Source organism: Choloepus didactylus, chromosome 16 (genome assembly GCF_015220235.1).
Source record: "Choloepus didactylus isolate mChoDid1 chromosome 16, mChoDid1.pri, whole genome shotgun sequence".
Lineage (NCBI taxonomy): Eukaryota > Metazoa > Chordata > Mammalia > Pilosa > Megalonychidae > Choloepus > Choloepus didactylus.
Window position 1 is genome coordinate 25,849,407 of NC_051322.1, and position 27,991 is coordinate 25,877,397.

The following is a 27,991-nucleotide window of genomic DNA, read 5'->3' on the forward strand; positions in this document are numbered from 1 at the left end:
AATGAAGCCTTAGAAAATTTCTTGCAAATAAGCAAAGACGGAGTAGTTATTTATGTTCTTTTGTAGCAAATCTCATGTAGCACTATTTATCTGACCTGACATCCATCATCTTCAGAAATATGTTACCCAGTAATCAAGCTGCAAGAGTACTAAGAGATCTTGTGTTGCTGACAGGGCGGCGCAGGAATGAGACACAGACACAAAGTTAAGAATTAAGGGAACAGGGGGCCCACGACATCTCGTGCTAAGTGGACAATAATGCACCTTTGCTCCAGTTATTTATTTCAGAAGATCAGGGAGTATATGCTAAATGTCCTCAGGCTCGGGAGAGCCCACTAGATACCTATGTTTACATCCTATTGCATATCAGAAGGAACAATCTAGGTTTAGGACAATAGTAAACGTTGTCGTCATAGTCACAAGACACATATCTTTACAGGGCGGGCCCGCACGTCGTTCCATGCAGGCCTGAGGCTTAGCATTCTAAGCCACCACCCTAGATATGCCTCAGGCAACATGGAAGACTCAGTTTCCCACAATCTTGGGGTACGGCCCTGCTGTCTTCAGGTTGAGAAAATTAGTACCCAGAGAAGGGAAGTGATATAACCAGTTTTGTGGTGGAACCTGGTTTTCTTCTAGTCTAGTGCCTTCTCCATGGCTAGCTTATTAGTGATGTAGAAAGACGGACAGCCTACTCAAAAGTTAAGGAAATGTCCTTGTGAAAATAAAGTGAAACAAAGAGTTCAAAAGGATGGGATGGCTGTTACAGCAGCAGATATCTAGCACTACCTGAAACTTACCAAATCAGACTTGCAAGAGACAGGGGCTGCAGTCTTACTTTTGGGCCAAGTGCCAAGAAATTCTTACGCAAACACAGTTTGAGAAAAATGCTAAATGACAACTACAACAGTGGTCATGGAGTCCCGAATATCTTCAGGAAGAGAATCGCATGTGTGAAGAAACCTAAATTTTCTTAAACTAAAAAAAAAATATTTTTAAATCATTTATTCATTCAGCAAGCCCTTATTGAGTCTCTACTATATCCCAAGCATTATGTGAGGTGCTGAGTGTTCAAGGGTGAAAAAAGAGATAAGGTTCCTGCTTACCTGGAGTAGAATAAAATGTAAGTTGATTTTGCATTAAAAAAGTGTTTGACCCTTTGAAAAGTTGTTATAAATGCATTCTTCAGCCAAAATTTTCCATTGGAATTCACTGACACTAAGCCCTGGGGCCTATGAAGCATAAAAATCATGAATAAGCAAGGGAAGCAATTTGTTCCAAGGAGAAGCAACAGGCAAGGCCTGGTCCATGCTGAAGCTAAGTCAATGAAACTATGGCTTCTAGGACTGTATAGGTAAAGTGGATCATGTAACTTATCATCCAAGCCAAAATACTTCTGAGAGCAAAAGGAGACAGTATTAATAATTTCACAGGGACAACAGGTTTGAACCCATACTGTCCCATGCAAACCAGGATGTGTGCTCACTTAGCTGTAAGGAACCTGTGTGAATTGAAATCTTCACTAGTGCTGCATATGACCACTGAGTAAACAAGTGAATTTAAAAATCAATTTTATATTTCTTTTGACCAATTATATTTTCATTGAATAAAATACAAATTTTATTTCAGATTCTTGGAAATCCATTACAGCCTTACGGTACAGAAGCACATGTGTGTAAATTTTGCCTGTAGCTCCATAACTGTCAAGTCGGTAAAATCCCAATGTATGTCATTATAATATTTAAACATATTTGTTACCAATGCAGTAATATTCAAGTCCCACCCTCACTATCATTAATTAACTGTTAAAGTGCCAAGGTATGAATGAAGTAAACTATCATGACTTAAGTTTCAATATAAAATTTACACTTTCTGTTTTTCCAAAGAACACATTTTATGCACTTATTACCTCAAAGACCAACAGATAAAGTACACTGCAACTGGATTATTATAATGTGCAAAGAATACAGTTAACTCCCACTGATATGCCAAATAGCTCCTGGGAAAGCTCTTTGAGAGCCACAGAACTTTTAGCCAAAAGAGTTTGGAGAGTGGTTGATAATCCTTCAACAACTGGTCATCAGTTTAGCCAAAAGAATGCAGAAGTCTGTTAATATAAGTCATCTGTTATTATCAAGTGAATCACACTGTTGTCTTAAAGATTACAACAAAATTAATTTATCGATCAGGTTACCCACAAGCATTTTTGTGGCTGAAATTTCACCGTGATCTGATACTAATCAAAGCACCTTTGCATTTGTGCTTTGGTCTTTTAACACGCTGAGAACCAGTATGACAGCTCCAGCTCTCTTATTCCTAACCATTTTTTAGGCAAAGGGATTATCATAGTTCACAAAGTTTTGTTGAATGATTAAGAAGGAAATCAAATACATAGATGTCAGATTTCAAAGGATTTGATACTGTGTTTAGCTTTGCATTTCCCATCAATTTCAACTTAAAAAGATAATTATTAAAAACACATAGAAGTTGTAAAAATAGTTTTCCAGTGTCAAGTCAAAATCAAACCAATACAATTACTGTTTACAAAAAAAAAAATCAAGTAGGCGAGTGAAAGTACTAAAACCATCGGCAAATTTGTTAAAGGATCCCCCTCTTTCCTACACCACCCCCAGGGAAAAACCAATGGTTTAAATAAATTAGGAATTATTTTTCTCTCTACAAGGAGAAATCTTCAGGAGGGCAGTTCAGATGTGGATGAGCAGTATGAAAACAAAAGTTGAAGAATGTCACTGGGGCACCCTAAATGGGTGCTACTCTACACCTGGATGGCTTCTGACTCAGCTGCTGCTTCTCACTAATATTATCAGCATTTTCTGTAGAGGAATTCCTCTTCTAGTACATACCATACAGATCAGAGCCTAATCCTCATAATACTTTCCTGAATTAAATCTCATTACCCTGTTTTCCTGGTGAAATACCAAAGCATTTAGTGATACTTTGAGTCCCAAGATAAAGTTTGTGGTCCCCCACTCATTAACCCAAGAAGTAGTTATTAAATACCTACTATCTTCACTGTGCCACATTAGAGATCAATAAAAATTGGAAGATGAAAGAGAGATATCAAGAAACTTAACCTCTTGTGGATAGCAAACAATATATTTTGGAGACTCAGGCGACATGCCTGAGGATCTATCAACACAGCAGCAGGGTTGTTTACTGTCAGCAGGGCAGGGGTGGTACCAAGGCCTGAGGCAAACCCACCTGCCCACCTGCTGGGGTGTAGACCCAACTAGATCACAACTTCAGGCATACTCCCCTTTTTGATGAACTCAATGGAAGTCCGACTCAAGGACTTTGTACACCTGTGTTCTTCTGCTTGGACAGTCTCCTCCCTCTCCTGACCCCTTCTCCTCAGGTTCATTCCTACCCACCTGTAGGAGACAAAAATAATGGCCCCTCAAAGATGTCCATGTCCTAATCCCTGTGGGTCTGTCAGGTTATACGGTAAAGAAGAATTAAAGTTACATATGGAATTGCCGTTGCTAATCAGATGACTTTAAAACAGGGAGATTATCCAGGATTATCTGGGTGGGTCCACTGTAATCACAGCATCTTTAAAAGAGCCAGTGGGAGGCAGGAGAGTCAGAGAAAGGAGTGAGACCATGGAAAGAATGGTCAGAGAGATGCAATGCTGCTAGCTTTGTAGATGGAGGAAGGGGGCCATAAGCCAAGGAATGTGGGGAGCCTTTAGAAGCTGGACAAAGCAAGAAAATGGCCTCCAGAAGGAACACAGGCTACTGGGGACACCTTGATTTGAGCCCAGTGGAATCCAGGTTAAACTTCTGACATTTATAGCTATATGAAAATAAGTTTGTTTTTCTAAGCTATTAAATCTGTGGTACTTTTTATAGCAGCAATAGAAAACCAATAAACCATCCTTTAGGTCTCAGTTTAAATCTCACCTTCCAAATTAAATCCTCTACTTTTATAATCTTCCAGCACTGTGTTATTTCTTAGTGCTTATCACAGTTGGTAATTATATGCATTTCTCTGGTAATTATATTGATTGTGATTTTTTAAAAATATCTATTGTCCCTTTTAGACCCAAATTTCCACAAAGATGGAGACTGTGCAGTTATCACTGTGTTCCCAGCACCTGTGGACACTCAATAAGTATTTAATAAATATATGAATTCCATATGCTTGCAAGGCATTTTACAGATATAAAAAAACTGAAGTTCAGATAATTTTCTTGAGGCACACAGCAAAATTAAGTGACAAGATCAATGTCAGATGTTCCTTATTACATATTTTAAATTAAGACCACTGGATAAAAGTCAATTATGCGGACACCAGTCAGGCAGTGTCTCCATATTTCCAGCTTTGCTATGACCTTTCATGATTCTGCACCTATGTACACACCAACTCATTTATTCATTACTTCATGCATTCAAGCAAATATCTGCTGAGCCTTATTCTGTACCAGGCTTGTGTTAAGCACTTCATAAGCATTTTCTCATTTAATTCTCACAACAGCATTTACAAGCAGGGAATATTAGCATTCCCATCTCACACATAAGGAAACCGAGCTTCTGAAGCATAAGTACCTTGCCCAAGGTCCAGAAAGCAGTAAGTGGCTGAGTTCTAGTTTTCCTCCTAGCAAACTTCCACTCATCCTTCAATACCCAGCTTGAATGACACCTGTTAGGTGCAACCTTTCCACATAGCTTCTGGCAGAGCTGCCCCTGCCTCTCCATTTGCTCCCAGAGCCATGCCATCATCTATATTTGCATCTGTTTTTCTTTCCAAAATGTAAGTTTCTCAAAGGCAGGAATGATAACAAACATTAATATTTTGTATTTGTTCATCATCTCTTAGAAAAAGGGAAAGGATAAATCCCAGGCACCCAAATCCCAGAAAGTGTAATTGATGACTTTTATTATTCCTCTTCCATTTTTTGGTAATGATTCAGGCTTAAATATGTCAAAATTAATACAATTAAAATTAAGGAGAAAACAAGTGTTCCTCTCAGGCATGGTGTTAAACAACCACAGGTCATGCCTGCCCCTGTCCATCAGGCACAGGCGGAGCTGTCTCAGCGGAAGCTCACCCCCACCCCCACCCCCACAGGGCCCAGCTTGGGCCTCCAGGACCTGCAGAAGCCGCAGGTCAGAGGGCGGACACACACATTCTCCAGATACTGTGCTGGCCATAAAACCCAGGCCCAACACACAAAAAGAGTTTGCTCTAGGGGTTAAGGAAAATGCTAAAGATAGAAGAAAAGCCAAGACATAAGAATTACCACTGATTTAGGTGTTTGCGTTTTAGGTCCTAGAAAAGATACTCCTAATGGCTTACAGGCTCGAAATCCAGAATGAAGGCCACAAATTCCATCCCTGAACCCTAAAGTCAAAGTGTGAAGCCTTTCCATAATAGAAGCCCTCCAGCACCAAGTAGAAGCATTAAGTAGAGAAAAAAGACCTTTGCTTCTCAAACCTAAGAAAAGAGAGTCACTTAATTGTATTTATTTATTTATTTAACAAATACTTAAATAGCACTGAGTGCCAGACACTTTTCTGAGTTCGTTAAAAATATTAACTCATTTAATCCTCAGAACAATCATAGCAGGTAGTAAAAGTATTTTCCTGATTTTAGAAACAAGGAAACTGAGTAACAGAGAGGTAAGGCAATTGGTTGAGGACATTCAGCTAGTCACTGGTAGAGCCAAAATATACCCCAAACACTCTGTCGCCAGAATCCATTCTTTAATCACTATACTATGCTACCTCATGTTTTAAAGTAGTATCATATTTTCATATTATAAGTGTCCCTAATTCCTGAAACACTGGCAACATTTTTAATGATCCTTTCCATCCAGCCAATTCACTAGATCCTATAAAATGCGCCTTAAAGGCCCCTTCCTGGCCATCACCCCACCTGCACCCTAGCTCAATCCTGTGGGAGTTCAGCAGCAGTCTCTGGGGCCCTTCCTGATGACAGTTTCTCTATTCACCATTCAGTTAATACAATGCTTCTTAAACAAACTTCATTAAATTCTATCTTCTTCATGCCCCCCACCCCCCGCCCTTCATCAGCAGCTTTGTATTTCCCGGTGGGTCAAGTTCAGATTCTGCCTGGTTTCAAAGCCCAATGGTCCCAGCTCATCTGTTTCACAGCCCCCTCCCCTACAGCATGCATCTTTCATGCCAGCCAGACCCATCTCCTCCCTGCATAGACACCATGCTCTTCTTAATTCCACCTCCATTTCTCTTCTCCAGACCATTCCTTTGCACTGCTTTGGATGTCCACCCTCTTCTACCTATTCAAAAGTAGCCATTCCCAAAGGAAAGCCTCAGCCTCATTGAGCTCCTTCCACCTAAATTTTCAAGCCCTTAGGGCCTGGGCCAGAGTTGTCAATTATGTACCTAAAAGCGGCTTAAACTGGCTTGAACTGGCCACTTCTGCTTCAAGGGCACTCTTCTTGTCTCCTGTGGATCTTGTAGTTAGCCTCAAATGGGACTGTCCTGAGGTTGTCTCCTTGTGTGCTCACTCCTTTTGTTCTGTTAGTGACTTACTACTGTCCCCACATATTTAATTTCTTTTCTTCTAATTTAAGTGCAGACGGTTGAGCTACTCTTAACCCTCAGTTCACCTGCTCTTATTTATTCACCGTTATCTCCACATCTTGTTTCCATTCTCCTCCACCTTACACAATTTAATGTGTGTTGATGTAGTCTTTTTTTTAAAGAAGTAAAACAAATTTATTATCTTACAGTTCTGAAGGTTTAGTTCACAGGTTTCTCTGAGCTAAAATCAAGGTGTCAGCAGGACCATGTTCCTTTCAGGAGGCTCGGGGAAGAAGCCATTTTCATGCTTGTTCCAGCTTCTAGAGCTGCCTGCATTTCTTGGCCTGTGGTCCTCTTTCTTGGCCTGTGGCCCTCCTCTCATCACATCACTCTGACCCCTCTGCCTCCTTCCACATTTAAGGACCCTTATGATTAACTTGGGCCCTCCCGGACAATCCGAGATACTCTTCCTTTTTTTTTAGGTCAGCTGATCAGCAACCTCAACTCCATCTTTAATCTTAATCCCCCTTTTCCGTGTAACCTATCATATCCACAGGCTGGGGAGTAGCAGGTGGACATTTCTGACAGGGCGTCATCTGACAGGTGCCACAGACTCTGCAAACCCCTTTGCTGGTGGTGTGGCCTTAGAGTTCCAGCTTGAGTCAAAGAGGAAGCATTCAAAGCTGGTGACTGAGAGCACAGTCTCTGGCATCAGATGGCCTGAGATTTGTTGCCTTAACTAATTATCTTTGTGACCTTGGGCAAGCTCTTTTGCTTCTCTGTGCCTCCATTTCTTGAATCATAAAATGGGCATGAATAATAGGATTGCTTTTATAGATCATGTTACCATGTTTTATATGAATGTTTTTATATGAATGTAAAATGGGCATGATAATAGGATTGCCTTCCTAGGATCATGTTACCATGTTTTATATGAATGTTTTAGGATCATGTGTTTTCAATTCATGCAAAGTTTTTGTATTATCTCACTCGGCTTCTTGCTGTTTTCATTAAGCACTGTGCTTTTAAGACCCATCCCACTGAAGCATCCACTCACCCAGGTGGGTACCTAGGTTGTTTCCAGCTTCTGTTCTCTATAAACATCTTGTCCAAGTCCCCGGATGGAACAGAAGAAAAATTTCTTTGTATACATACCTAGGAGCAGAATTGCTGAGTCTCTGATATGCGTGTCCTTAATTTGACCAAGTAGTGCCAGATTGCTCTCTGGCACTGCCATCTCTGCCAGCACTTACACAGCTTTTTACTTTTTGCCAGTATAACAGGTCCTGAATTCTGGCTGTGCAATATATGAGAAAATACCTGGGGAACTTTTAAATAAAACCAGTGTTCAAGCCCCACCCAGAATGTTTAGATCTGAATCTCCCAGAGCATTTGGGTTTTGGTCTTCGTCCCAAAAGGTTGGGTTTTGTTTGTTTTTGTTTTGTTTTGTTTTTAAATAAACTTTTAAAGAAGTTTTAAGTTCATACAAAAAAAATTGCACATAAAACAGAGTTCCAAGAGGTTGGGTTTTTAAAAATCGTTCCAGGTGATTCTAATATACAACTAGCGTTGGAAACCCCTGGTGTAAAGGGTTGCCTTATTGTTGTTTTAATTTGCTTATACCTTTCTGCTTACTCATGAGTTTGATTTTCTCTTCAAGGCTTGTTAATCTTTCAGGTTTCTTCTTTAGTAAATTATCTGTTCCCTTGCACAATTTTGATTGAAAACAGGTTAAAATGATGATCAGGTACAGCCTTGAAGGGAAAAAATCAGGCAGGCTGAGAGGTCCGTGATAGTATAAGGAAGGGGCAATCCTGCCCCATTTAGCCTCAGTGAGAGTAAGATTGTAAACCTATCTTATCCTATGAGGCTGAGGTCTTTCTAAGTTCTCCCTGTAAGCCACCGCCTCCTTACCCAGGTGTTGCTTCCTTAATCACTACTCAGCCCCAGCAGAATCAGGAAGGGGGCCAAAGCAAGAACCCAGCAGAGCAATCTCTCCATACCTCTGCACCCTCAGATGGGGCCCCAGGCGAGCCATCTGCCCTTGCTGACAGATTGGGGCCAACTGTTGGAAGTTGTGCCTCCAGCTGTACAGGTGAAAGCTACTCTGTCATTACTGACTGGCAGCCAGTGGGAGACAGTTATGGTTCCTGCCCCAGCTTGTTACAGAGTCCTGTAAGTAGCTGCTGGGTCAGCTTTGTAGCAAAGAACTCTGGGTGCCTGCAAGTGAGCTGCCAAGGGCAAGGCTGTTATCTTTATCCACAATGGCTAGCAGCTAAGCCAGACAGTTTATTTAGCTAGGGCTGGGAAAATTCTCATCTGAGGCTGGTTTGAGCAAAGACTGAGACTCAGTGCAAATTCATAGAGAGGCAGTGCAGGGAAATGAAGAAGTCCTTTCTGTGTGCCCCACTGTTCTAGGGAGTTGTGCTAAGGATGGTGTTATCATCAGTGCCAACAAACTTCAAGGGTCTTCTATAATGTTTGAGGCCTGGTCCCAAAGGAAATTTAAAAAGTAATGACTGCAAAATTTTAAAACTAAGAAATTAATAATTACTACAATTCAACTCATAATTAAATATCAGAGCTAATGTGGGATGTGGTTGCATTTTAATATGTTTGCCATGAGATGGAGTGGGAATTCCACTGTCTCTAGTATTTAAAAGTCTTAAAATAGCCCTAGAAAACCTGTGTTTGGTGAGCCTAAGAAGGGATCAAAGTGACACTTGAGTTCCAAGTCTTCCATGTATTTAGCATCACATTTGTCAATTGGTCAAAAATATTACAGAATGTACTTTTCAAGGCATATCACATCATCGCTGTAACCTAGCACTGGGTCTCAGCCATGGCTGTATATTGGAATCACCTGGAGTCCTTTATAAAAATTCCAGTGCTCAGGTTGGACCCCATCCCAGTTCCATCAGAATCTCTGGTGTGGGACTCGGAATTAGCATATTTTTAAACTTCCTCAATGTACAGGCAGGTGTGAAAACCACTGAATTTGAGAATGCCTTCATCAGTCTCTCTCAGCCTCTATTTACTTGCTCTTAATTTCACCAGAATCAAGCTCTGAGGTGGTGGTGGGGGAGGCATTTAGGGAAGACAGACCAAAAAGGGCAATTGCTTTTCTGAAATCTCTAAAACAGCTTGCTGGATCAGCTAGATATACTGCTAGAATCTTAGTGACTGCTGAGAATACTGAAAGCATTAAGGTGATAGTTTTTTGGTTCAGGATTTTTTTCTTAGGTGTCCCTGTTTGGATATTTATGATATCCCAAATTCACATCAGCAATTGCAAGAACAGGTCAAGAAATGAGCAAGTGAATACTTGGCCCCTCTCACTCTTCAATCTAAATATTGGAATCAAAAGAAATCTGGAAATTTCTGACCTTTGAGCTTTTTTAATACACGATGTGAGAAGAAAGATTGTGGGAGGAGGGGCACACCTTGACTCTCATCTTCTGTCCGTTAAGGCCAGGTCCTCAAGTCTGGTCCATGATCTGAAGCATCGGCAGGGAGCTTCTTAGAAATGCAGGATCATAGACCCTACTCTAGACCTGCAGAAGCAGAATCCCCAGTTTAACAAGATCCCCAGGTGCTTCCTATGCATATTAAAATCTGAGAAGCACTCTTTCATAGTACATGGTTTCTCCCTAAATCCCTCAGAGAAAAGATACTAAATCTACCTGATCTTTCCATATAATTCCCCCAACCTTAACCTACTCTGTATGGGATCCTTCCCCTGTGTTCTCATAAGTCTGTCTTCCCCTCAAGAATGTTAGTTCCTTAAAGGTAGGGACTGTGTCTTATTCATCCTGCATTCCCAGAACCTGCCACCGAGCCTGAAATACAGGAGGTTCTTAAAAAAGGGTTCTGAAGAATTTAAGAGCCTTCTAGCCTCTTAAACTGTAAGCCAATAAATCCCTTTGCTAAGCCAACCCATTATTCAGGATTTCAAAATCCCTCCCAGATTCTGCAATAAAAATTGGGGATCCTTTGCCAATAATCCAGGGAGGCTGACACCCTCCTAGAGACCAGATGTACAACAGAGAAGATGTGTGTCTTTAGGCCAACTCCCTTCTCAGGGAGAAGACAGAGCAGACATCTCAAGGGCACACTCTGAGGCCCTGAAACAGGCCCCAAACAGGAAACAGGGCAAGGGATCCGAACTTGCCACTGCTGCAGCTGACATTACTTTCTGCTTGCCAGTTGTTGGTATTTCTGGTGATTTAAATCAAACTGCCTTTTTCAGCTGCACATGGGTCATTGGCCCAGTGGTCACAGCTACAGATCCCTGCAGGCCAAGGCCCCTGTTTACTAACCAGCCCTTTTGTCCATATGGCACTTTCATCTACCATGTCCCTGAGTGCTAAGTGCACCACCTGGCCAATTGGCGATCTCAACACTGGAGAGCCCAGTTCCATAGACCAAGCCTGGCCTGCAAGGACAGCCACCACTGAGCTTCTCGACAACGCCAATGACTCCCTCTGGAGCACGTTCCTAGTACTTTAGAGAAGGGAGTGTCTGCTGTTTCCCCCAAGGATTCTCTGGTTTTGCATAATAAATCTCTTCTAACATAGCTACTTCTCTGAGCCTTTTGACCTTTTCCTCAATAGTGTCAAGACAATTCTGGCATATCCAGCTCATTTACTGTGGGCTATCCATGTTCTCAAGCTTCAAGGAGACATTCCTGCAGGGTTTTAGGACTGGCTCCAGGCGTCCTTGGCAGGATGTTAAATTCTAAGTCATTAGAGAGTGTACCCGTATCAACTATGGTGAGCCTTATATCCTGCCCTCCTTGGTCCGGTGCCCTCAGGTTCCAGTCCCAGGCATATTCTCCCAGTTTTGCTGGCACCTATTAGCCAGACCTGCAGCTCTTTAGGCAAATAATCCCTTTACTCCCATAGCAGGGGCAGTAGTTTCTCAATCAGACCATGCTGAGACTTGATCTTGATCTATAAGCAAAGAGAGAAGGAGGGAGCTGATCTTGAGGGGGTAAAGCATCTTTTTAAAGGAAATTCCCTCAGGTAAGGCCTTTGCATAGTCTTTGACGGAATTGAAGGCTGCTTCCTCTAACAGCCCAGGAGATTCAGGAAGATCTGGGATTTGAGGTTTTCAAGTACATCCCCAAATGAACCCATTCCAAGTCAAAGAGTCCCACTCCTTTCCTATCAAATCCCTGACTTTAGATTTTCCAGAGCATTGGATTCGGCCTCTTTTGTAACTCCACCACTCTCCCAATCAAATCTGCAGCCCGGTTTTCAGCATAGTCTTCCTTTTGGCTACAGGAGCTGTCTTTATAAACACTGTCATGGAGGCCTTCTGGCTTCTGAGTTGGCTGACCTAAACCTGCTATTTTCTTCCTTCAGGGCTTCTATGGCTATTAATAACAGCCAACCAACTCCATTTCCTTTGAATTACCATTGTCCCCATAGATTTCCAGCACTAGTTTATCTAAGTCAGTGCATCCCTTTCCAACTGTACCTTATCCCGATCCATTACAGGTATGAGTCCTGAAAATTCCAATGTTATAGTGTGCTGGGGTTATCACAGCACATTTACCAGCAATGGGGCCCTGGTGGCCTTCTGGGACCTTGTTTTCCTTGTTTCCAGAATCCCATCCTGAGGGTCTGCTTCCTAGAATCACTTCTGACAAGAACTAACCTAGTTTAGGTTTCCTCTGGAGTAGGTACTGAGACAGGAATTTGAGTACAAGTGGTCTGGGTGGGAAATGATTCCAGAGAGCACCACTAGGGGAGTAAGGAAGTAGGATTAGGAAGGAAAAGAACTAAAGATAGTTTTGGGGGTCTATTCTAGGTGAGGTTGAAATGAATATATCTTTTGTGCTTTGGAGACATTGTTTTGTTTTTTTTTTCTATTAAAAATTATCTTCCTACTACTTTCGGCCAGGTCTCTCTGGTACATTCACACTCCACCAATCTAAAGTTTTTTACCACAGTGCTTGCATATCATCTCTTAGCTTGCAAAATCACAAACAGAAAAGGTATCTCCTAAATACAATATTCAAAAGAATGTCTAATATTTGTTTCTTTATTAGATAAAATTGACGGTGCATCTTTAATGACTGCAGCTGAAATTAGAAATTATCGAATCAGTTACAGCTGCTGGGGTTTTTACTGCATCTAAAGTAACTAAGATTATAGTCTGCACAGGTCCAGATGGAAGAGCAGCATTTTAAGTGTTTTTTTCCTAGAATGGCTGCTTATGTTGGTTCAGCTTTAACATTGGAAGCAGAAGTGTAGTTCTCTCCAAATTACTTCTCAAATTAGACGATGGAAACGGAAGATGTGGAAGAGGTAGAGCTCTGGTTTTTCCATTGCAGTGATACCTTCTGAAGTTGCCTGTTATGTGGCTGTGCTAGTTGTTTCTGTGATGTCCAATGAGAGCATATATTAAAGCAATTTTTAATACACAGCATACACCTGGTTTTTGTCTCCCTGCATATCTTTGACATAATATTTTCAAAATTGTCTTTTGAGATGAAGTAGGTGTTGCATAGAGAGGTCAAAATAGACATAATGCAGTAATATCTGCCCTTCACTTATAGTTCTTTGGGGATGTTAGAGACCGAAGTTAAAGAGGATGTTATTGGTTCCAGAAGTGAACGTAGAGGGGCTGGTGCTGATATCTACAATAAATGTGCTGAAAGTGAGACCCTCAGTAACTGAGGGTAGATTGATAGCTCTTCAGGGTCTTCTCTGATGTCTGTCGAAAATGAGGTAGTCGAGGTCAGATTTTGTCTTTGAAAAAGATAATTGACTGGTGAGCTGTAAGTTTTAGTTACTCCTCCAGGAAAGTAGGTAAAAAGCCAGGAACTGCGTGGACTGGACACCACAGAGCAATCTGTCTTTGGGCATACTTCATACAACACTCATGAAAATGTCGAACTGCTGAGATCAGCGAAATCTGTAAGTTTTTGCGGCTAGGGGACCCGCGCCCCTCCCTGCCAGGCTCAGTCCCGTGGGAGGAGGGGCTGCCAGCTCCGGGAAGGAGAAGGGAGAACTGCAGTGGTAGCCCTTCTCGGAAACTCATTCTACTGATTCAAACTCCAACCATAGATAGACTGAGACCAGACACCAGAGAATCTGAGAGCTGCCAGCCCAGCAGAGAGGAGACAGGCATAGAAAAAAAAAAATAACACGAAAAACTCCAAAATAAAAGCAGAGGATTTTTGGAGTTCTGGTGAACATAGAAAGGGGAAGGGCGGAGCTCAGGCCTTGAGGCGCATATGCAAATCCCGAAGAAAAGCTGATCTCTCTACCCTGTGGACCTTTCCTTAATGGCCCTGGTTGCTTTGTCTATTAGCATTTCAATAACCCATTAGATCTCTGAGGAGGGCCCATTTTTTTTTTTTCCTTTTTTTTTTTTTTTTTTTAATCCTTTTTTCTTTTTCTAAAACAATTACTCTAAGAAGCCCAATACAGAAAGCTTCAAAGAATTGCAATTTGGGCACGTCAAGTCAAGAGCAGAACTAAGAGAGCTCTGAGACAAAAGGCAATAATCCAGTGGCTGAGAAAATTCACTAAACACCACAACTTCCCAAGAAAAGGGGGGTGTCCGCTCACAGCCACCATCCTGGTGGACAGGAAACACTCCTGCCCATCGCCAGCCCCATAGCCCAGAGCTGCCCCAGACAACCCAGTGTGATGGAAGTGCTTCAAATAACAGGCACACACCACAAAATTGGGCGTGGACATTAGCCTTCCCTGCAACCTCAGCTGATTGTCCCAGAGCTGGGAAGGTGGAACAGTGTGAATTAACAAAGCCCCATTCAGCCATCATTTCAGCAGACTGGGAGCCTCCCTACACAGCTCAGCAGCCCAGAACTGCCCTGGGGGACGGCACTCACCTGTGACATAGCACAGTCATCCCTCAACAGAGGACCCGGGGTGCACGGCCTGGAGGAGGGGCCCACTTGCAAGTCTCAGGAGCCATACGCCAATACCAAAGACTTGTGGGTCAGTGGCAGAAACAAACTGTGGCAGGACTGAACTGAAGGAATAGATTATTGCAGCAGCTTTAAAACTCTAGGATCATCAGGGAGATTTGATTGTTAGGGCCACCCCCCCCTCCCCAACTGCCCAGAAACATGCCCCACATACAGGGCAGGCAACACCAACTACACACGCAAGCTTGGTACACCAATTGGGCCCCACAAGACTCACTCCCCCACTCACCAAAAAAAAGGCTAAGCAGGGGAGAGCTGGCTTGTGGAGAACAGGTGGCTCGTGGACGCCACCTGCTGGTTAGTTAGAGAAAGTGTACTCCACGAAGCTGTAGATCTGATAAATTAGAGATAAGGACTTCAATAGGTCTACAAACCCTAAAAGAACCCTATCAAGTTCAGCAAATGCCATGAGGCCAAAAACAACAGAAAATTATAAAGCATATGAAAAAACCAGACGATATGGATAACCCAAGCCCAAGCACCCAAATCAAAAGACCAGAAGAGACACAGCACCTAGAGCAGCTACTCAAAGAACTAAAGATGAACAATGAGACCATAGTACGGGATATGAAGGAAATCAAGAAGACTCTAGAACAACATAAAGAAGACATTGCAAGACTAAATAAAAAAATGGATGATCTTATGGAAATTAAAGAAACTGTTGACCAAATTAAAAACATTCTGGACACTCATAGTACAAGACTAGAGGAAGTTGAACAACGAATCAGTGACCTGGAAGATGACAGAATGGAAAATGAAAGCATAAAAGAAAGAATGGGGAAAAAAATTGAAAAAATCGAAATGGACCTCAGGGATATGATAGATAATATGAAACGTCCAAATATAAGACTCATTGGTGTCCCAGAAGGGGAAGAAAAGGGTAAAAGTCTAGGAAGAGTATTCAAAGAAATTGTTGGGGAAAACTTCCCAAATCTTCAAAACAACATAAATACACAAATCATAAATGCTCAGCGAACTCCAAATAGAATAAATCCAAATAAACCCACTCCGAGACATATACTGATCACACTGTCAAACACAGAAGAGAAGGAGCAAGTTCTGAAAGCAGCAAGAGAAAAGCAATTCACCACATACAAAGGAAACAGCATAAGACTAAGTAGTGACTACTCAGCAGCCACCATGGAGGCGAGAAGGCAGTGGCACGATATATTTAAAATTCTGAGTGAGAAAAATTTCCAGCCAAGAATACTTTATCCAGCAAAGCTCTCCTTCAAATTTGAGGGAGAGCTTAAATTTTTCACAGACAAACAAATGCTGAGAGAATTTGATAACAAGAGACCTGCCCTACTGGAGATACTAAAGGGAGCCCTACAGACAGAGAAACAAAGACAGGACAGAGAGACTTGGAGAAAGGTTCAGTACTAAAGAGATTCGGTATGGGTACAATAAAGGATATTAATAGAGAGAGGGAAAAATATGGCAAACATAAACCAAAGGATAAGATGGCCGATTCAAGAAATGCCTTCACGGTTTTAACATTGAATGTAAATGGATTAAACTCCCCAATTAAAAGATATAGATTCGCAGAATGGATCAAAAAAAAATGAACCATCAATATGTTGCATACAAGAGACTCATCTTAGACACAGGGACACAAAGAAACTGAAAGTGAAAGGATGGAAAAAAATATTTCATGCAAGCCACAGCCAAAAGAAAGCAGGTGTAGCAATATTAATCTCAGATAAAATAGACTTCAAATGCAGGGTTGTTTTGAGAGACAAAGAAGGCCACTACATACTAATAAAAGGGGCAATTCAGCAAGAAGAAATAACAATCGTAAATGTCTATGCACCCAATCAAGGTGCCACAAAATACATGAGAGAAACACTGGCAAAACTAAAGGAAGCAATTGATGTTTCCACAATAATTGTGGGAGACTTCAACACATCACTCTCTCCTATAGATAGATCAACCAGACAGAAGACCAATAAGGAAATTGAAAACCTAAACAATCTGATAAATGAATTAGATTTAACAGACATATACAGGACATTACATCCCAAATCACCAGGATACACATACTTTTCTAGTGCTCACGGAACTTTCTCCAGAATAGATCATATGCTGGGACATAAAACAAGCCTCAATAAATTTAAAAAGATTGAAATTATTCAAAGCACATTCTCTGACCACAATGGAATACAATTAGAAGTCAATAACCATCAGAGACTTAGAAAATTCACAAATACCTGGAGGTTAAACAACACACTCCTAAACAATCAGTGGGTTAAAGAAGAAATAGCAAGAGAAATTGCTAAATATATAGAGACGAATGAAAATGAGAACACAACATACCAAAACCTATGGGATGCAGCAACAGCAGTGCTAAGGGGGTAATTCATAGCACTAAACGCATATATTAAAAAGGAAGAAAGAGCCAAAATCAAAGAACTAATGGATCAACTGAAGAAGCTAGAAAATGAACAGCAAACCAATCCTAAACCAAGTAGAAGGAAAGAAATAACAAGGATTAAAGCAGAAATAAATGACATAGAGAACAAAAAAACAATAGAGAGGATAAATATCACCAAAAGTTGGTTCTTTGAGAAGATGAACAAGATTGACAAGCCCCTAGCTAGACTGACAAAATCAAAAAGAGAGAAGACCCATATAAACAAAATAATGAATGAAAAAGGTGACATAACTGCAGATCCTGAAGAAATTAAAAAAATTATAAGAGGATATTATGAACAATTGTATGGCAACAAATTGGATAATGTAGAAGAAATGGACAATTTCCTGGAAACATATGAACAACCTAGACTGACCAGAGAAGAAATAGAAGACCTCAACCAACCCATCACAAGCAAAGAGATCCAATCAGTCATCAAAAATCTTCCCACAAATAAATGCCCAGGGCCAGATGGCTTCACAGGGGAATTCTACCAAACTTTCCAGAAAGAACTGACACCAATCTTACTCAAACTCTTTCAAAACATTGAAAAAAATGGAACACTACCTAACTCATTTTATGAAGCTAACATCAATCTAATACCAAAACCAGGCAAAGATGCTACAAAAAAGGAAAACTACCGGCCAATCTCCCTAATGAATATAGATGCAAAAATCCTCAAGAAAATACTTGCAAATCGAATCCAAAGACACATTAAAAAAATCATACACTATGACCAAGTGGGGTTCATTCCAGGCATGCAAGGATGGTTCAACATAAGAAAAACAATCAATGTATTACAACACATTAAAAACTCGAAAGGGAAAAATCAATTGATCATCTCAATAGATGCTGAAAAAGCATTTGACAAAATCCAACATCCCTTTTGATAAAAACACTTCAAAAGGTAGGAATTGAAGGAAACTTCCTCAACATGATAAAGAGCATATATGAAAAACCCACAGCCAGCATAGTACTCAATGGTGAGAGACTGAAAGCCTTCCCTCTAAGATCAGGAACAAGACAAGGATGCCCGCTGTCACCACTGTTATTCAACATTGTGCTGGAAGTGCTAGCCAGGGCAATCCGGCAAGACAAAGAAATAAAAGGCATCCAAATTGGAAAAGAAGAAGTAAAACTGTCATTGTTTGCAGATGATATGATCTTATATCTAGAAAACCCTGAGAAATCGACGATACAGCTACTAGAGCTAATAAACAAATTTAGCAAAGTAGCAGGATACAAGATTAATGCACATAAGTCAGTCATGTTTCTATATGCTAGAAATGAACAAACTGAAGAGACACTCAAAAAAAGATACCATTTTCAATAGCAACTAAAAAAATCAAGTACCTAGGAATAAACTTAACCAAAGATGTAAAAGACCTATACAAAGAAAACTACATAACTCTACTAAAAGAAATAGAAAGGGACCTTAAAAGATGGAAAAATATTCCATGTTCATGGATAGGAAGGCTAAATGTCATTAAGATGTCAATTCTACCCAAACTCATCTACAGATTCAATGCAATCCCAATCAAAATTCCAACAACCTACTTTGCAGACTTGGAAAAGCTAGTTATCAAATTTATTTGGAAAGGGAAGACGCCTCGAATTGCTAAAGACACTCTAAAAAAGAAAAACGAAGTGGGAGGACTTATACTCCCTGACTTTGAAGCTTATTATAAAGCCACAGTTGCCAAAACAGCATGGTACTGGCACAAAGATAGACATATAGATCAATGGAATCGAATTGAGAATTCAGAGATAGACCCTCAGATCTATGGCCGACTGATCTTTGATAAGGCCCCCAAAGTCACTGAACTGAGCCATAATGGTCTTTTCAACAAATGGGGCTGGGAGAGTTGGATATCCATATCCAAAAGAATGAAAGAGGACCCCTACCTCACCCCCTACACAAAAATTACTCAAAATGGACCAAAGATCTCAATATAAAAGAAAGTACCATAAAACTCCTAGAAGATAATGTAGGAAAACATCTTCAAGACCTTGTATTAGGCGGCCACTTCCTAGACTTTACACCCAAAGCACAAGCAACAAAAGAGAAAATAGATAAATGGGAACTCCTCAAGCTTAGAAGTTTCTGCACCTCAAAGGAATTTCTCAAAAAGGTAAAGAGGCAGCCAACTCAATGGGAAAAAATTTTTGGAAACCATGTATCTGACAAAAGACTGATATCTTGCATATACAAAGAAATCCTACAACTCAATGACAATAGTACAGTCGGCCCAATTATAAAATGGGCAAAAGATATGAAAAGACAGTTCTCTGAAGAGGAAATACAAATGGCCAAGAAACACATGAAAAAATGTTCAGCTTCACTAGCTATTAGAGAGATGCAAATTAAGACCACAATGAGATACCATCTAACACCGGTTAGAATGGCTGCCATTAAACAAACAGGAAACTACAAATGCTGGAGGGGATGTGGAGAAATTGGAACTCTTATTCATTGTTGGTGGGACTGTATAATGGTTCAGCCACTCTGGAAGTCAGTCTGGCAGTTCCTTAGAAAACTAGATATAGAGCTACCATTCGATCCAGCGATTGCACTTCTCGGTATATACTCGGAAGATCGGAAAGCAGTGACACGAACAGATATCTGCACGCCAATGTTCATAGCAGCATTATTCACAATTGCCAAGAGATGGAAACAACCCAAATGTCCTTCAACATATGAGTGGATAAATAAAATGTGGTATATACACACGATGGAATACTACGCGGCAGTAAGAAGGAACGATCTGGTGAAACATATGACAACATGGATGAACCTTGAAGACATAATGCTGAGCGAAATAAGCCAGGCACAAAAAGAGAAATATTATATGCTACCACTAATGTGAACTTTGAAAAATGTAAAACAAATGGTTTATAATGTAGAATGTAGGGGAACTAGCAGTAGAGAGCAATTAAGGAAGGGGGAACAATAATCCAAGAAGAACAGATAAGCTATTTAACGTTCTGGAGATGCCCAGAAATGACTATGGTCTGTTAATTTCTGATGGATATAGTAGGAACAAGTTCACAGAAATGTTGCTATATTATGTAACTTTCTTGGGGTAAAGTAGGAACATGTTGGAAGTTAAGCAGTTATCTTAGGTTAGTTGTCTTTTTCTTACCCCCTTTTTATGGTCTCTTTGAAATGTTCTTTTATTGTATGTTTGTTTTCTTTTTAACTTTTTTTTTCATACAGTTGATTTAAAAAAGAAGGGAAAGTTAAAAAAAAAAAAAAAAGAAAAGAAAAACAAGGAAAAAAAAAAAAAGATGTAGTGCCCCCTTGAGGAGCCTGTGGAGAATGCAGGGGTATTCGCCTACCCCACCTCCATGGTTGCTAACATGACCACAGACATAGGGGACTGGTGGTTTGATGGGTTGAGCCCTCTACCATAAGTTTTACCCTTGGGAAGACGGTTGCTGCAAAGGAGAGGCTAGGCCTCCCTATATTTGTGCCTAAGAGTCTCCTCCTGAATGCCTCTCTGTTGCTCAGATGTGGCCCTCTCTCTCTGGCTAAGCCAACTTGAAAGGTGAAATCACTGCCCTCCCCACTACGTGGGATCAGACACCCAGGGGAGTGAATCTCCCTGGCAACGTGGAATATGACTCCCGGGGAGGAATGTAGACCCGGCATCGTGGGACGGAGAACATCTTCTTGACCAAAAGGGGGATGTGAAAAGAAATGAAATAAGCTTCAGTGGCAGAGAGATTCCAAAACGAGCCGAGAGATCACTCTGGTGGGCACTCTTACGCACACTTTAGACAACCCTTTTTAGGTTCTAAAGAATTGGGGTAGCTGGTGGTGGATACCTGAAACTATCAAACTACAACCCAGAACCCATGAATCTCGAAGACAGTTGTATAAAAATGTAGCTTATGAGGGGTGACAATGGGATTGGGAAAGCCATAAGGACCAAACTCCACTTTGTCTAGTTTATGGATGGATGTGTAGAAAAGTAGGGGAAGGAAACAAACAGACAAAGGTACCCAGTGTTCTTTTTTACTTCAATTGCTCTTTTTCACTCTAATTATTATTCTTGTTATTTTTATGTGTGTGCTAATGAAGGTGTCAGGGATTGATTTAGGTGATGAATGTACAACTATGTAATGGTACTGTAAACAATCGAAAGTACAATTTGTTTTGTATGACTGCGTGGTATGTGAATATATCTCAATAAAATGATGATTAAAAAAAAAAAAAAAAAAAGAAATGTGAAGGAACATACCCAAGACACACAACTAGTAAATGGTAGATTCAAACTCAAGTCTCTGTAATTCCAAAGTCCAAACACTTTCTGTACAGCTCATGGCCTCCCTTGTGATTTAAATGAAGCCACAAATGAAATCACAATTAAAACCAAACCAATATCAAAATCAAACCATCACAAAAAATTTAAATCAAGCCATCATTAGTGTTCTCCCAGCATGAAGATATTAATTTGTGCAACAGCCAAATAACACATCAGAAATCTCAACACTAAGTCCTAATCTTTAAAAAGAAAATCCTGAATTGTCACAGGAACTATCATGATTTTTATAATAAAGTTACCTTAGACATATTTTCATGAGTTTACTATGTTATATTTTCAAATTTCCTCATACACTTTATCACTTTCTTACAGATGTTTCCAAAGTAATCTCATCACTTGCAGACCATAAATTTGGAGACTTGACTAGAAATGAAGTAGTATTGGTGTAATATCCAATAGTCAAAATGGGAAGTCAATATACTTCTAAAAATACCAATGAAACCAGGATATAAAATGTCAACTGTGATCATCAAAAATTGCATTTAATTGAGTCTAATTATCTTATACTCTTTTTAAGAGTTCTGTATTTTGTATCAGGGATGGCCTGAAAAATAGCATCATTTAATAGGTGGAGAGACTTTTTTTTACTATTCAAGCCCATTCTCAATGATCTAGATGTACCCATCCAATCCCTCAATTTTTAACTAATTTCAAGAAGTTTCACCAACTGGCACATAAGCTGAAGGAATAAAACAAACACTAAGTATTTCTTTTAAATAAGGATTCTAAGCTGTACCAAGCAGGCTTCAGTGCTTAAACTGCAACAGTTAATTAAAATTATGTATCAGGGTTTTCTAAGTGTCCTGCATCTTTGCACGGAGCTCTCGTAACGCTATTCATTAGTAAGAACCCTTAGAAACAATCCATTATTGGTTTTCCCCAAGAAAGTAAATTCTTTTCATGATCCAGCAAACACACACACTTAGAAAAAGTGGAGAGTTGATCTACATATCTGGTAATCCAGAATCCCTCAAAAAATTATCTTACCCAGGAATATCTAGAGAATTAAGGCAAAATGACATGTCAAATATTTGGAGAAAGGTCTAAATTAAGAAATGCTTTGAGTATTTTAACAGCCTGTAAGAAATTAAGTAAAAGACTTGACAACATCAAGTAAATGATTGCTCAGTCTAAGAAAAATAGTAAATGGTTAGGGATCCATAAAAAAAAAAAAAAAAAAAAAGATAATGGAGTAATATTTTCTCTGGCACTGGCAGTACTGTAATAATGGACACTGTGGTATCTTGCCCAGCAGGTGGTGATGCCAAAACAGTTTCCAATAAACCTCCTGGGTACAAATCTCTATCTCAGAGTCTACCGTTCAAGGAAGCTAAACTGCAACATCCTAGAGTATTTGCCTTTTTAGTTGTGTTAGGACAGGTGTGATGTTCCCACTAGCAGATGGGGTAGCAGAGAGTTCAGAAGTGAAGTTATGGGCATGTCACTTATATCCATATAGCCATACAACTGGAAGCACTGGTTTTTTCAATTATATTTAAGCAAAGGTGAAATGGCTTCTGACCTGACAACAGGGTTGTATTATTAAATCAGATAGCATGTATCAGAGACCTTACCTAGGAACAAGAGTTACCAATAAAGAGGCACAACCAATCAAGAAGCACAGAAACAGCAGAGAGTGGTCTGGGACATCCCACATGGCTTCCCAGGTTCCTTTCTTCATGTTTTGGACACCTACTCTTTGGCCCAGAATAAAAGGTAATGTTTTCAAGTTGTGCTTGCCTGGACCCACTGCTGCCCTCACCCCCACGGTCATCACAGGCAATGCTGTTGGTGGCAGCCATGGAGGTGTACTACTCAGATCTCCTTTCAAGAAAGACCTGGTCGTTCACCTGTGAGCAGTGCAGTTAGCTGCCAGCCTTCAGCTGCGGTGCCTTTAGGTTCCACCACAGCATTTGAACTGAGGCCATGCTCTTCCCACATAGCCACAGAAAATGACTGAACACAGTGGGGGAAATTGGGGTTTGGTCATTTCTGCCCATTGTGGGACTCCCTTATGGGCCGTCTGTGCTCCAGAGCTCTCTGCTGCGTGGCCAGAACTGTCTCAGAGCAGCAGCCCAGTTTGACTGACTTCCTGCCCCATCTTCCTTGCCCTCGTCCTTTCAGAAGTGTCAGATCAGCATTGTTGTCTGAAGGCTTTTCCTGCAATTCTTGTTCCATTTACCCCCAATAAATCTCTTGTACTTTTAACTCCATCTTGGCACCTACTTCCCAGAGGGCCCAAAACGATGCCCTGTTTCTACTGCTCCTGCCAAGACACAACCAAAAACCATAGTTAACAAGACACTCATCTTCCCCTCCCCTGTCCTCCAATCTCCAGCCAATACCTCAGTTTAAAGCTTATCTGATGATAGCTGACATGGAATTCTAGGTATATAAACCTTTTGGGGCCCTAGCCCTACTACAGTACATAGCAGAGCACAGAAGGGGCTGAAAGTAAACGAGAACAACTAGCAGTAATGCAGTACTGACAGAGGCATGTTAAATGAAACGGAGGCCATGGGGAATAACATACTGGAGTTCTTTTCTTTTACCTTTCAACGGATCTTTTAGGACAAATGAGGTTGTGGTAGAGACAGCAGAAGTGAACACTGTTGGAGTGACAACCACATCTGTAGTTCCTGTGAAGAAATGAGGCTTTTAATAGTTTTTCCTTTAGAAAAAGGTGCTAAAATAGGTGCTCCTGTGTCGTTGGCAGTTAACTGACCACATTATTATGTGCCGGACATTGGAGCAAAATTTTTTCTCGCATACCATTATTAGTTGTAATATATTTCCTTTCAGGAAGGAACTTGTTAGCATGGGTGCAGTGATCTCTCTTGTAAATGGGCAAGTGGTAGAGGCTGAAAAGTCTCACTAGAATATGGGATAAGAGAGGATGCTGAAATGAACCTGTAGTTTCCATTTCTAAAGTGAGTTATTTAATTGTTGTCCCTAAAGTGACTGGGGGTACATTGGCTGGTGTGATGTCTGGTGTAATTAAGAGTGACATTCTTATAGCAGTATATTTTCTGTGGTACAAGTAATTTTAATAGCACTTGGCTTTTCAGCTGTGTTCCTTAGGGAAAACAAAGTGGGTTTAATGAGAGATGAGAGAGTAGAGGTGTGATGGTTAAAAATAGCCACAAATTCTTTGCTATTTCTCCCATTAGGAGGTGGGGTCTGTCTTCCCTCCTCTTGCAGCTAGGTGGGCCTGTGACTGCTTTGACCAATAGAATATGGCAGAAGAGACACTGCACCAATATCTGGGATGAGACCTTAACAGCTTGGCAGCTTCAACTTTCTGTCTCTTGGAACACTTTTTCTAGGGGAGGCCAATCAGGATATGAGAAGTCAAACCGCCATGAGAACACTCCGTCTTCCTGAAAATACTTGTTATGACAAGTGTAAGGGCTGCTGTGTGGGTGGTATGGGACCATAGTTTGATTTCTGGTGCTTATGGCAAGACTTCCTGCAGATTTCCCTACAATGGTAGCTATTGCATTGGCTAATGTTTGTCTAGTGGCCACAATTTAGAGAGAAAGAGAGATAATACTGGTGATTTTTGCAATTTCTGTTTTGCATGTTAGGGAAGGTAAGGCAGCCTCAATGAAGGAGTAAAAGTTTCTGAAGTGGAGCTGTGTGTGTGGTTCTTATATTATTATCAGTAGTGCTTGATTTGGGACCTCCAGTCATAATTACTGGAAGTAGTTGTTGTGTTTGAGCCAGTAGTGAGAGATGCAGCAAATATTAACACAATTAGAGGAAATTGGAAAGGCATGAAATGTCTCAATTTCTGTGGTATTAATGAGACAATTAATGAGAGGTGATGGACACCTCTGATACAACTAAAGTTCAAAGGATGCATTATCAGTAGCATTGGTGACTTTTGCATTTCAGTTTTCATTTTAGAAGATGCAGTGGCCATAGGAGAAGAAGGGATAATATACGCATCCGAGGTAGTAGTCTCCTGTGTACCTCCTGTATCACTACTGGTAGTGCTTGATGTGAAGCCATCAGTAGTTTCCTCAGAAACGTAGTTGCTGTACTGAATCCGGTAATGTCAGATGCCACTGAAATCTTCTACCATAGATAAGAATGTAGACTCTGGAGCCAGACTGCCTAAGCTCAACTCCCTTCTCTGCTATTTACTCTATGTAGACACCGTTCAAATTTTTTAACCACTCTGTACCTAGGTTTCCTCATCAGTAAAATGGGATAATAATCGTGCCTCCCTCATAATATGATTATTACATGACTTAATACAGGTAAAGCACTCAAAATAAAGACTGCCATATTGTAGACGCTTGATAAATTTTGTTTGTTTTTATGATTATCATTGTTAATTTTATTGTACCCAGGTTACATTCTTGTTCAAACACTCCTGGGACCCCAAATTTTTGGCACTTTGATCCTTTGTTCATGAAAGGTCCCTAAACTGTGGTGCTCCTTGAGACTGTACCTCTGTGTAACACATGGTACTGAGGAAGCCATTGTGACCCCTTTTTCCAGGAGGAGAATCTCCCTGAGTTTGTCACAAATAGTACTTTGGCCTGAAGAAACTTTCAGATCTATAGCACTGAATTGCTTTCCCTTGAGATATTATAAGCATATTGGACACTCCAATTAGGAGTTCACGCCTCTCCTTAACTGCTTTCCGTCAGCCGTTCACCATGGTAACTATTAAAAAGGCCAGCTGGTTTCACCCTCTTACAACCCGCCCCTCACCTGTTCTTGTTCTGACTCTGGTCTCCACCAGGCTCTGAAGTCCTCCCTTCCTCTTACCCCCACTGCTCACCCTTTGGGCTTCCAGATCACATGGTTCCAGGACTTCACTTTTGGAACATGTTGAATTTAAGATCTCTGTTATACTTCCAAGTAGAGCTATTGAGTGGATAGTAGAATAAATGAATCTGAAGCTCAGGAATCTTGACCAGAGTCACTGTCCTATTGATGGCATTTTAAGCAATAAAACCAGATGAGAACACCAAAGGAGAGAATATAGATGGAGAAGAACACCAGGGACTCAACCCTGAGCACTCCAATGGGAGGAGGTCACAGAGAAAAAGGAGGAAGGAGACTGAGAAGAAGAAGCCAGTGAGGTAGGTGGAAAACCAGAAGGGTGGGTAGTCCTGGAAGCCATGTGAGGAGAATGTATCAAAGAGCAGGAAGTGATAAATTTATTCCGGTGGCACTCAGAGTAAAGTTGCAGAAAGAGGTAGAGTTGGTAGCCTTTCAGCATATTGAACCCAGAAACCTAAAGTTCCTAGAATTAAATATGAGAAATTTTTTTTGTCCCACTCTCTTTTACCCTTCAAGCTCTTTGCTTAGCACCGTCAAGATTTGAATTCCAAGAATGAGGAACATTTGCGTCCCACCCCCCACCTCACAGTGCCACCCATGTTCCAGGTAAGGAGCTCACTAGTGGTACCTCAAGGGTTCAAGGCTGAAGCACATGACTGCTGACATCACCCATTGTGCCTCAGTTTCCTTGCCTACAAAGTGTGTGGGGGGGATTGGGCCAGACACTAACTTGATCTCTTTAATCTTTATGATTCCAAAATTCTAAATATTTTTGGGTTTTGTTGTTTGCTTGCTTGTGAAAGAGAAAAAAATTACCTCAAAGAGGAACCCATCTCTGACACATTCCAAGTCAAGAATGCAGTGAAATCCTGGCAGGATGTGAGGAGCCACCTGAATCCAAACCTGAAGAATATACCTCCAACATGCTATACAGGAGCTTAGAGGCTGCACCCCCTGGTGAGGGGTGAACGTCAGATGACCCATCGGGTGCACTGCCACTTTTGCCCAATGATGAAGGGGAGGGGCCTGAATCTGTTGGTTCAACCCTTGGGTTTCGTGGTGGCTGCGGAGAGAAAAGAACATGACTGGCTCTATCTCATGCCTGCAAATCAAGACTGCAAATCAAGTCATTGGAATTGTGTCACTGTCCTTGTTACTCCAATGAACATAGACCCATCTATGATACCGTTTTTTTAAAGAAATATCCTAGAGAATATCTGAATTCTCATCAAATCCATGGATATGCATTTCTTGCCCACTACACTCAAGATGCATTAGGTGTGTTCAGGCACATAGGAAAATACACATAACCTTCTCTTCCCTTTGTCCTGCTGGAAGAGAAGAGGTTTAAACATATAAAAAAGTAACCCACGATAGATTTAAGTATACCTTGAGACACAATCATAAGACCATATTTTAATGATTAATTTTGTAACTAGTACTTCTTAAATCTGAGAGATGGAAAGGGGACGACATTTAGAGAAGTGGCAGAATTTGAGGTAAAAGCAGGGAAGAATCTGAGACAAGGTGACACCATGGCTCTAGAGCTAAAGCTTTCAAGTTGCCTAGATGAGAGGCCGAGCCCAGCTTTGTCACTTTATTAGCTGATTGAGCTTGGAGAAGTGCTTCTTGAACCCCAGTTTGTTCTCTCTAAAACTGAGGGTGGGGAAGATAACAACACCTACTTTGTGGGGTTGTTGAGAAAGGTAAATGAGATGATGTGTGTAAACACATAGTAAATGTCAAAAAAAATTGGCTGTTATGTTTACTATTCTTCTCTAAGCAGAGTAGAGAAGAACAGTCAGGTAGTGCATGGTTATTTTGATAAAATAATATATATAGAACATCTAAGTTTCTGGGCTTATAAAAGGGGAGTTGCAGGAGTTCATAAAGCAGAATGTTAGATAAGAACACAAAATCTGGAAAAGTGCCCAATGCTTACCCAACTGCAGGATGT

The 27,991-nt window shown here is 40.8% G+C and overlaps 1 protein-coding gene across 1 annotated transcript in view; it reads right to left on the reverse strand.

The window, feature by feature from the left end:
* Positions 1-27,991, reverse strand: part of LOC119511252 (dynactin associated protein) — an 88,454-nt gene that overhangs the window by 14,559 nt on the left and 45,904 nt on the right. The window lies entirely within an intron of this gene.